The 12,409-nt window shown below is 29.9% G+C and overlaps 2 protein-coding genes across 2 annotated transcripts in view; one reads left to right on the forward strand and one right to left on the reverse strand.

The window, feature by feature from the left end:
* LOC127705295 (myotrophin-like) overlaps window positions 1-8,969 on the forward strand; it is an 85,164-nt gene extending 76,195 nt beyond the window's left edge. Inside the window, exon 5 of the transcript XR_007983814.1 lies at window positions 8,889-8,969. The gene's annotated coding sequence lies outside the window, so the exon portion shown is untranslated. The remainder of the gene's footprint in view (window positions 1-8,888) is intronic.
* Window positions 1-12,409, reverse strand: part of LOC127705292 (di-N-acetylchitobiase-like) — a 393,977-nt gene that overhangs the window by 116,351 nt on the left and 265,217 nt on the right. The window lies entirely within an intron of this gene.

The following is a 12,409-nucleotide window of genomic DNA, read 5'->3' on the forward strand; positions in this document are numbered from 1 at the left end:
GCCTTAAATTTCCTAAACCACTCCACTATTCAATGAAAAAATATTATTTATATTATTCTTATATGTTTTCCTTGTTTGAGTATCTAATGACCTTGGCAAACACAATGTTTTTAATTAATTTTAGTGAACATTACAAGGTAAAATGTGTATAATATGTATAAAGAATAACAATGTCATTACTTGTATTGGTGCATTTGTAAATAGGCCTTATAATACAGCGTAAAACAATTTTTTCAACCCAAAAGTGGAATATTTGTATTAGAAAAGATGTTTGTATTAAAGTTTTAATACATATAGAACATTTACAATTTTTCAATTTTCCCTTTCTCTGGTGTAAAGCTCAGTGATTCATGTCCCAGCCTCTTAAACACCTTACATGTATTAAAAATGTTAGCCAAATAGACGGCAACAGCTCAACATTTTTTGGAAGATATTATGTGTCAAACTATTAACTTAGCATGAATATAAAATTATTTCACAAGTGAAAGTTTACTCCTGAAAATAAATCACCAAAGTCAATTATCAAGTGGCCATCATATTTATTCATAAGGTGCTTGTGTTTTGTGTCATTAAAAAGTTAGATAACAAAAATTCCGAACTCCGAGGAAAATTCAAATGTATATAAAGTTGCAATCATATTCATTCATAAAGTGCTTACAGGAAATAAGTCAGATTTACAATGGACAAAAAAAGTTTTATTCTTATCGACAATATAGGTAATTGGTTTCATAACATTACATAACGATACACTTAATTAAAACTGACTGTTAACAAAAAGATATCTTGCTGATGTTCCCCATGCCAAACATTTTTGTTGACACCAACCACACCTGAAATATTATGCCTGGGTCTGAATTTTATTTTTGCTCATGTGTTTTGTCTATATGCCATTTTGTTTTTAGATAAAAAAAAAAGATAAATATTTGGGTTTTTTTTTTATAATTATTAGATTATAACACAATTTTCACTGCTGTTTTCCCATTTTTGACATGTTTGCCTACTACGTCTGTTTGTTTTGTTTATACACTGTTGTCAATATAATTGAATTTTATGCGACTGTCATACATGTGAGAGGTTAAGCTAGTTATAATACTAGCTTTAATCTACCATTTTCTACACAAGGAAATGCCTGTCGACGTCAAGAGTATGACAGTTGTTTTCATTCGTTTGATATGATGTCCTTATTCAACCAAACGCTTTTTTTCACACGGGAGTTCTCTCCACGTATACTGTGTTTATTACTACTCATGCACGTCAGATATAAAGAAAAAACGTTTATTTTGTCCTCATTGTGTACTTTTAAAGGACTGAATTGGTTCCCTTCTTTGGTGGTATATTGTTGTAACTCATAAAACTCTGAGTCATATAGCATTTTAAAATAAGGTCGTTCTACCATAAATAAGAAATCGTGGTTAAGGTCAAGTTCGAGAAAATGTTAATTTTGAACTTACTTGTTATCGCAATGCATTGGAAATCGTATGAGTTGTCGGCATGAGATTTTGAGGTTGTGACTTGATGAAACGCCATGTCGTTTGTATTTTTAATTTTTAGTCATAGCATTGTCTACTTAATCTCGAATTATGAGTTTGAATGTCCCTCTGATACGTTTTGTCTCTCTTTTAAGCATACCTTTTGTTCTGCTTTGTATTCTGCCTTTTTGTCGTTTGGTACTTTCTGATTATTGCCATGGCGTTGTCAGTTAATTTTCAACTAAAGACTATGAATGTTTCTTAGGTATATTTTGCATGAATGTACAATCTAGATATCTAAATATCGTTTTTTTTTCATTGATATCAATAACGATTGATGAATAAGATTTAAATAATTTAACACAATATTCCTTAAAGTAAAATCAAGTACTTTTCCACATTATTGCATTTTATTATCAAGTATCATTATCACTGTTAGACGGTTCATTAATTTTGACAACATTCACACCGATACGATCAATGAGGAAGATACCGTATCATTTAAACTCTGAACAATGTCATTTAAATTCAAACTACTTAAAAACCAAATAAAAGTTAACACATGGTACTAGACGTTTAATAGACTAGGCTGTTACAATCATTAAAAGGACGATATATAAACTTTATGAACAACGTATACGAATGTACCGAGTTTCAGAAATAAATTCAACTGACTATGATAATAATTGCAGAAATTTATTCGTATATAGATAGATGCACTTACTTTAAATTGTAAACGATGAAGAAATTATTAACATGAGGAGATGTTCATATTTGTTATTCGTTTCTCTAAAAATTTAAAAACTGTCTTCTTTTTTGTGAAGCGGGAATACAAAATAGATTTCACAATATTTTGTGAAGAGGGAATACAAAAGAGATTACATCATTTTTTTCTGTGTTTTTTTTTTTTCTTTTGAAAAGTCTTCAACTTGATATTTCTATTTCCCCAAAAGTGTCTTGCACTTGTGGGGATGTACTGACTGATCACATATCATACAAAAAATTCTAAAAATAGTGCATTTTAAATTTGCATAGAATCAATTTCTCTGATGTAAATAGTATTGGAATTAAAGAGCATATTTAGAATAGAGGTAATTATCTGTTGTGAAAAACAGATTTCAAACATTTCGGGTCGTAAGAGTTTAAGCTTTAACAGTAAGAAATATAATTCCATTCAGTGTATTTTAGTAGCTTTCATCTGTTTTATTTGAAGAAACAATAAAAACTAACATATCTTTGGTTTCTATTCTTTGTGTAGTTTTTTCATTTGCAGTGACATACCGTTTCCTTATCAAACATGTAAGTAATTTAAAAAAAATAGAAAACAACATGTTATAAATTTCATGCGTCTAAAGAGCTTTTCTTGATTTACCTTCATTAGGAACACTCAAAGCCAAATATTTGAAAGCCTATGATACATAAAAACCAAAAAAGTTGAAGAGCGATATTATGAAAAAGGACATAACAAATAGTCAAATCCATCGAAACCCCAATATATGTATCTCAAAGCACAGTTAACCGCTGCTTCAAATGTAACTCTGTCATGTTCACAGTGAAAAAAAGAAACATCAAAAGAGAGGTTTGGACAAGGGAAAACACTTCACCACCTCTCGTTACTCTTTTTCAACAGAGGAGGACCAAATTTTACAGGTGTTCCTTAAAATTTGTATGTTGATAGAAATAAAACGTTGTTCAGAAAGTATATAAAGAATGAGGTAAAAATAAACTCATCAAAGATACTAGGATTAAAATTTTATGTTTGCGCCAGACGCGCGTTCCATCTACAAAAAGACTCTTCAGTGACGCTTGAATAAAAAAAATGTTTAAAGGGCCAAATAAAGTACAAAGTGGAAGAGTATTGTGGACCAAAAATTCATAAAGGAAATTATGAGAGGAGGAGCTTTAGTTTTAAAATATTTGGGGTCAGAATAAAGTTTGATGAAGTTTAAGAACGTTTGGTGTTAAGATTATCAATGTAAAGATAATGGTTTTTAATAGAACATTTACTATTTGAGATATTTGATGTCTTGATAGCTTTTAAATGAAATAAAGTTTTTTAGATGATGCCTTCACCGAAGTGGAAGAAGAACTCTTAAAATTTTCAAAAAATACCGAAAAAGTTGCTTTGGTCGGTGATTTTAATTCAAGAACCAGAAGACTAAGTGACATTGTTGAAATAGATGAACATTTATTTGAGATTCTAAACATTGATACTGAAGTGTCAAATGATCAAAATTTTATGTTATACAATCTTATGACAGAAAAAGGTATTCCTACTGAAAGATTTAGTTTGGACAATACACGCGTCAATAAATATGGTAAAAAACTTGTGGAACTGTGTAAACGATGTTCAATTTGTATTGCAAATGGTCGTCTTTGTAAAGACAAATGTATTGGTAATACTACTTGCAAAGATGCAAGCCTCGTTGACTATTTAATTGTATCTCCGCATTTATTTGATGATATTGCAGATTTTGAGGTAATTGAATTTAACCCCATGTTCTCTGATGTGCATTGTCGATTACATTTTTCGATTGACAGTGCACCTCCAGTGGCACTAAAGACAGAACAAAATAAAAACAAAGGTAATACTTACGTCAAATGGAACCATCAAAAGGCACCTGAATTTGAACGGGTGCTCAGTGATGACATAGGTCAAGTATTACAACAGGTGAACGGTGTACTCGATCATGTAAATATTGAGGATGTCACGCCTGAACAGATTAACGGTATACTGCATGATATTGGTAGCTCATTGATGAATACCGCATCTTCTGTCTTTGGTTCGAGAAAAAGAAAGCAAGAAAAACAAAGTGATAATAAACCATGGTTTAATACTGAATGTAAAATAAAGCGTAATGCTTTTCACAAAGCCAGGGATTATTACTCAAAAATCAAGACAACTGAAAAAAAAAGACTCCATGAATAGATTAGCAAAGGAGTACCGAAAGGTTCTGAACACAAGTTTCAAAGCTTACTCTGAGAAATGTTCCAGTGAGCTTAGGTCTTTATCTAGATCGGACACTAAAGCATTCTGGAAAACATTACATAAATATTCTAGTAGGCGAAAAGAAAATCCAGATATAGACATAGAAACATTTTATGAATATTTCAAAAAATTAAACGCTGGTGACTATGTCGGTGATGATGATGAGGAGGACTTTGATATAAATGATGTTTGTAATAATCCAATTTGTGATGAGATCTTGAACGGAGTCATAACTGAACTGGAAGTGAGTGAAGCTATAAAAGATTTAAAAAATAATAAAGCACCGGGCTTGGACAAAATATTGAACGAATATTTGAAATATTCGCCTCCTAGTCTAGTATATATTTATTGTAAATTGTTTAATCTCATTTTGAATACAGGTATTATACCTGAAAACTGGACTTCTGGTATTATTAAACCAGTTTTCAAAAACAAGGGATGCCAAATTGATCCTGATAATTATAGAGCAATTACTCTCATCAGTTGCCTTGGGAAACTTTTCACGTCCATTATAAATACTAGACTGAATATTTTTGCAAATGAACTGAATATTATATCTGAGAACCAGACTGGATTCCGTAAGGGCTATTCTACACAAGATAATATTTTTGTATTACACGCACTTATTGAACTGTACTTTTCTTTTGGGAAGAAACTCTTTTGTACATTTGTGGATTTTAGAAAGGCATTCGATACTGTTTGGCGTACAGGGCTGTGGAAAAAATTACAAAAAAGTGAAATTAAAGGGAAATGTTTTAAAGTTGTGTATAATATGTATAGTGGAATTAAGTCTTGTGTTCAATTTAATGACTCTCAGTCAGAATTCTTTCCATGTCTAACAGGTGTTAGACAGGGGGAGAATTTATCGCCTTTTCTCTTCTCGATCTTTTTAAATGATCTTGAAGACTATTTTTGTCAGCTAGATGGACTGCCCTTAGAAATAATTAAAGAGAAACTTTAAAGTGAATTACATATTTTTTATAAAATTTTTATTATATTATATGCGGATGACGCAGTCATCTTAGCAGAGAGTAAAGATAGTTTACAAAAAGCTCTTGATATATTTCAGTCTTATTGTTCATTGTGGAAACTACAAGTAAATGTAAATAAAACCAAGGTTATTATCTTTTCTAAAAGAAAAATAAACCACAATTTCAGTTTTACATTACAAGGTCAAATTCTTGATATTGTAGATACATATCCTTACCTTGGAGTTATTTTAAATATAATGGTACATTTATTGAGACTAAGAAAAAACTTGTAGAACAAGCAGAAAAGGCAATGTTTTGTGTTTATAAACTTATCAGAAATGAGTCTTTACCTGTTGATATCCAATTAAAGCTATTTGACTCGATGATAGAACCAATTTTATTGTATGGATCCGAAATTTGGGGATACGAAAACCTTAAAACTATTGAGCAAATCCATTTGAAGTTTTGTAAAAGAGTACTCAAAGTAAGGAACACTACACCAAATTTTATGGTTTTAGGTGAACTTGGAAGATTTCCCCTCGAAATTAAAGTCAAACTTAGAATGGTATCATTCTGGACAAGACTTGTACAAAATGATTCTAAACTAAGTAGTATTTTGTATCAACTGATGTTATCCTTACAAATTAAAACTAAATATACCTTCAAATGGATTAAATGTGTAGAAACTATTTTTAATGAAGTTGGAATGAGTTACATTTTTAAAAACCAGTCTGTATTTTGTGATAAAATTGTTGTGAAGCAAATTTTATGTGACCAGTTTATACAAAAATGGTATAGTGATATACAAAACTCCTCCCGTGGCCTCTTTTATTCGATATTCAAAAAACAGTTTTGTTTGGAAAATCACTTATTGAGACTTAGTGAATTTAATCGAACGTGGCTAACCAAACTACGTACATCTATTTACATTTACCTATAGAAACTGGTCGTTGGTACAATATACCAAGGGAGGAAAGAACATGTAACTTATGTACAAATGGTATTGGAGATGAATTCCATATTTTGTTTATATGTAAAAATGAAAATATTGTGTCATTAAGAAACAAATACATACCTATGTACTACACAGCTTACCCGAGCATTATCAAGTTTGAAGGTTTACTGTCTTATTGTAATACTGAACTATACAAAAAGCTATCCTTGTTCATCAGAAAAGTTAATGTATTTCTTTGATATATGTCATTTCGATCCATATGTGTTGTATATCTTTCTGCATAATCATTCACACTGTTTGATGCTAATGAGCTATGTATATTGACTTTAATATGTTTAATTGTTCTTCTGTCATGTTATTTACATATATTGTATTATATATTTGACCTCATGTTACACGTTTAAATGTGTCTGAGTGTTTTCTAATAAATGTTTTTTTAGAAGGTTTTTCACCTGACAGGATGCTGCATTTAGAATGTGTAAAAAAAAAGACGAAATTAAGCAGCTATTACAATGACAACAAAAATTAAAATTATTTATTTTTTAAATAATATTGTGAAAGGTTGAAGTTGTCTTCATTTATCATATCCTAGGCCATAAAAATAATTTTGCATTTTAAATCTTCATAAAAAAGAAGGTTTGTGACAGAAATGCAGACTTGTGTTTATAGTTTGCTAACTGCGCTCACATTAAAGAAATTATTGGAATGTATATTAAAAACATTTGCAAAAAATCTATTTTATTGTTACTTTTAGTTTTGAAATATCAATTACAAGGAAGTAAAAACCATAATGTCCATCCATCTCAACATACGTCCTCTAAGGATCATTGAATAGACATATTGTTTACTATTTTGAACAAAAAAAATTCTATTGACAATCATATATATTACTAAAAATTCAAAACTATTTACGAAACCATTATTTATTGATCTTGTTTTGTTTGAAAACAATTATTTTACTATTGAAATGGTGAACTCTATTTTCTCCTGCCTTTAGAATGTTGAGAAAATAAAGATTTAGTTATTGTTATTGCACAATAATTATCAATACATTAACATTGTGTTAATGATTTTTTTCATGAACAGATATTAAAAGACTTAATTTGTTTAAGGAAGTTTTAAGTGCACACAATTTACTATACTATAATTACAGCATTCTAATTAATGGCGTTGCTTTGCAGGATAGCATCTGTAAAAATCAGTTTCTATGGGAAATAGAATGTTACTTATTTTCTTGGAAAAACCACAATCTTTAACTTGATAACAAAATGGTTTAAACTTAAGTTTGTATGTATAAAAGTGTCATGTCTAAATTGATATTACCAGAGCATAAGGATAACATTTTTACAGAATTTTTAATACTCTATTATGTCTATAGCTTACTTACCTTTGTACCAATACCTTGTATCATGCTATAAAACATGTGAAACCTTTAAGAATGCAATTAATGAGAGCTACATTACACTAATAGTGAAGTATGGGGTGTGCAATATTTGTTTCCTTTCATCTTGACTTGCATGAGTTTGAATGAAGAGAAGCAAAAAGGTTAGCCTGTGCATGTATTTGGATGTTTTCACATATGATAATTCACGTGTAGTTTTCAGTATTATGTTCAATGTTTTATAAAAATATGGCAGTTACCTCCCTTTGATTGCTTGAATTATCTTAATATGGTAATTAGGTGAATAAAATTTGCTATTTTACTAGTGAATGTATAACATAAACTGGTTAATATTATTTATTGTAATTTATTTGTAATTAAGAATATATCTAAATCATTGGTAGATAAACAGGTTTAAAAATGTATGCGTACGAGAATCAATTAATTTTATTGAATTGTTATAAAACATATAAAAAATATCAAGTAAGTAAAGACAAATTTGAAAGAGTAGGTGGGGTAAATTTATTTGATTATTTTTCATCATATTAATTATTTTACAAAGTACAGTGGGTTTGAAAGTACTACAAATGGTTTCAGAGGTGATGGATACACAGTCCATGTTTTTGTTTGTGCTTGTTTAATGTAAAAGAGGCACTGGGAAGGATTATTAGTTCACTAGGTCAAAATTACTGTCATCGAAAAATGAGACAGACTGTAAAAATTATGAATGTAGAACATAAGTTGACTTTCTAATTTAGAACAAAATTAGTCACATCTTCCAAACCAATGGTAATCTGTAAATATTGAAAAATAAAAAGTTTTATAATCATTTGGACCTAGACTGTTATCACTATCACTCTCTTTTATTTGGCGAAAACATGTATTTGTTTAGGAGGTAGAATCCACCCCAACTGAAAAATTTATGCCATTGTCAAACTTTAGTCAAAATTCAATAAAACGTCTTTCTGATAAAGCTTTTATTATTTTTCCTGTTTTGTTGTCAAGGATATTTGTTGAATACAAAAAGATATTCTACTTTAAATTATAAGAATAACATAATCTAAACAATGAAATATTAACCCTTTCTTGGGCTTTTAGTTTTTGGTGCATATGTACTTGTCAGGTACAAAATTGTTATTGAATCACTAACCTTATCATATGCTTCACAAATGTCAGTATTTATAATAAATTTTATAAAATATTATTTGTCTTTTGAAATTTTCATTTTGTATATAATTATTAGTCTCAGTCAAGGTAAAATAGATCTGAGATTTCATATAGTCAGCTGTTAAATACTGAAATAGAAAATGGGAGAACAGGGTTAAGAAAGCTCCCCTTTCGGTTTGAAGGCCAGTATGAGATTTTTGGAGCCTGTTGTCTGTAATCTTTTTGAAACTTTTCTCTGAAACTGTACACTTTATTCAAATTAAGAGAAACATGGCCTTTATGGTTTTATAGTAAAACGCATCTAATTGGGTTTTATTTTGAAACCATGAACTTTCTATTTGCACACTTATGGGCATTAATTGCCCTTCTGCTCAATGTCTAGGCGTTTTAACTATAACGCACATAAACTTCATGCAGCCTACATGACATGTTGGAAACAGACAAGTTATCTTGGGAATATGTTGATGCTACTGATGATTGACAAAGTAAAATTTAAGATTGATTAATTTGTTTATGGATATGCTGCACCATTAATAAGTGAGTTTTGCAGTAATGCATATATATTAATCAGTTAGTGAGCCACAATCATTATCTTTTTTATGCCCCACCTAAAGGCATTATCTTATTGGGTTCGTTTGTCCCACTTCACATGGTGGGTAAGGTTGTCCTGCGAGAAAACATTCTGTGCTGGTGATTTGGTCCTGACTGGTGCTGGTGAAAATATGTAAACAAAGGCGAAAATGATGATTTTTGACGTTTTCTTGCATAAAAAAATGGAAGGAAACAGTTGAGATGTTTTAATTGTGTTTCTTATGGGTTCATAGGCAAACAATGTAAAATGTGACTCTCTAAACTGTTTCAGTAGAGGTTTCCCGATTTGCTACCGTACCAACCGTAGTACGAACTGGGAGCCTTCATCTAACTTTTGGAAATGATTGATGTATACACTTAATATCAACGTATTTTTTATGAATCATAAACAGAACTATTTTGAGAATTTTTAGCTGTAATTTGGTACTAATTTCATGTGGTTACTTCTTGTCATCATAGTAAACAATATTATGTGCACTCGATTATGCTTTCAAGCAACCGTTGCAAATAACCGTTGGTACGAAAGGTTTATAGTTTAGAGTTATTTCCCCCTAAAACTTCATAAACAAAAAGAAGCTTAATTACAAAACAAATGTTAAACCTATATAAATTTTGTTCGTATTAACTTTCTATCAATATAAAATGTTTAAGTTTTGTATTTTTTTGGTAGGGTTTTAAAAAATATGAACAAATAACTTTACAGTCCAGGTCGTTAAAAACTTCCATTTGATGTTGTTAAATTTACACCGACCGTGCAAGGACTGTATAGCCAGTCAAAGTCGTTTTAAACTTCCATTTGTTGTTAAGTTTGCGTTTCCGAAATATAAAAAGATGTTAGTAATGGTTATATTTCCAGTATTGTGAATAATATTAAAATTATCAACCTGAGGAATAAACAAGTGAATATAGTGTATCAGTATGAAAAAAAAATGAACTTGTGATATAGCATGAACAGATATTATATAGTTCCTGTAACATAGATCAACTTCTGTTCTAGATATAAGAAGATGTGGTAATAATGCCAGTGAGACAACTCTCCATCCAAGTCAAAATTTGTAAAAGTAAAGCATTATAGGTCAAAATACGGCTTATTATCTTGAAATCTTTAATAGACAGAGAATTACTTCAAAAGCAAAAGTGATCAGCAATTCAGAATTATCAGTCGACTTGATATTGTAGTTATTGCCCTTGATTGAGAGAAATTTTGAATAGCAAATTGATCAAAAATACAAGATCTGCATGCAAATAGGTCAATGTAGATGGCATTGTCAGTTGTTTACATATGAAAGTTATTGCCCTTAAATGGCAATGTTTAAACTTTTGTAAGTGTACGGCAAAATATGGAAGATAGAGAGAAATTGAAAAAGAAAAATGATCAACAAAAATAATATTTTAGTCATGAATTATATTGTTGTCTTTAGAGCATCTAGTTACTTTTAATTTCGATAGCCTGTCTGACAGCAAACATATAAGTTGCCTTTGAGCAATTATGCATAGAGCTATTATTATAATAACTGATATTGTATTCACTTGGCATCTTTCGTTTTTTTGGAAAACTATCTGTATCCTCAGACTAGAACTTTTTCTTAAAAAAACTCCTTAAATCACTATGCTATATAAACTTTAGAAACATGTCCTTTTTTAAAACCCAACAGTTCATATATTTTTTTCGCAGTAAGCCAAGTGAGAAAAAAGAAGAAGAAGAAAACCTAGAGTTAAAGTATTTTTGGTAAGGTCGTATTCATGATACATATAAACCTGAACAAATTACCTAGAAACATTTACCAACCGATGAAAACGATCCTTAATTTTGAGTCCAGAAATCAGTTGTAAATGGTGCAAAAGACATTGTATAGCGACTTAGTATTTCCCGTAGAACAATACCAAGAGTTAGAAAGATATACTCATATTGCATTAGTGCAAATATAGCGTCAAATTATTGCCTTAATCAGTGAACAAAATACGCTGGGATGTTAGAAGTTATTCTAGCTTTGCTACATACGATAAAAGGATTAATAGATATTGGTTAGCATTATCCGTCGTAGATTATATATACTACTCGCAAGCTCGTGCATACACTAATTTACTCGCGATATAATTCACCAATATTGATGTAATAACACTATTTAATGATATAATAAGATGAAATAATATTGTAATAATAAATATTTCGTTAGTGTCATAAAATTTATATTCATTCTTTAAGTAATATAATCAACAACTTTTTTCTAATGATTACATCCACAATTTTGCCATTTTAACGTGTACTAGTTATAACGACACCAGTAAGATATTATTAATAAATAATTTCTAATTATTCCAAATTCTATTCAAGTATCAGAAAACATTCTTTTTCTATTTTTTTTTCTAAATATATCACAAAATAAAATCAAAGCCAAACAAACAGAAACTCAAATCTATATTTAGAATCTAAAGGTCGAGGCAACTCAGCTCCAGTAAGGACTGTTTGATTCATTCTATTGTGCACAAAATAAATATTCTCGTATAAAATCACGAACAAAGTGTTTCTAGAAGCAGTGGAATCGTAATTAATAAATGATTAAGTTTTTTTAATCGCTAATATGCAGTTCGATTTCTTTAATTTCATCATGATGAATACAATAATCTCATGCATTAAATGATACCTCCAAAACAGTACCAACGGTTGTGTTACGTACCAATCGTACCTGATACGTAGCAAATCGAGAAACCTCTTATAAGCGTAACACAAACATGCTCATTTTAAAAAATTATCTAGAACTGAAAAAATAAAACAAAAATATGCCCTTGGAGTTCGCTTTCTATACCCAAATCCACACGACAAAATTATTTTGTGAAAAAACTGCGCAATTTATTAAAATTATGTATGTTCTCAGTTTAGACATG

This window comes from Mytilus californianus, unplaced genomic scaffold, assembly GCF_021869535.1.
Source record: "Mytilus californianus isolate M0D057914Y unplaced genomic scaffold, xbMytCali1.0.p SCAF_6, whole genome shotgun sequence".
Lineage (NCBI taxonomy): Eukaryota > Metazoa > Mollusca > Bivalvia > Mytilida > Mytilidae > Mytilus > Mytilus californianus.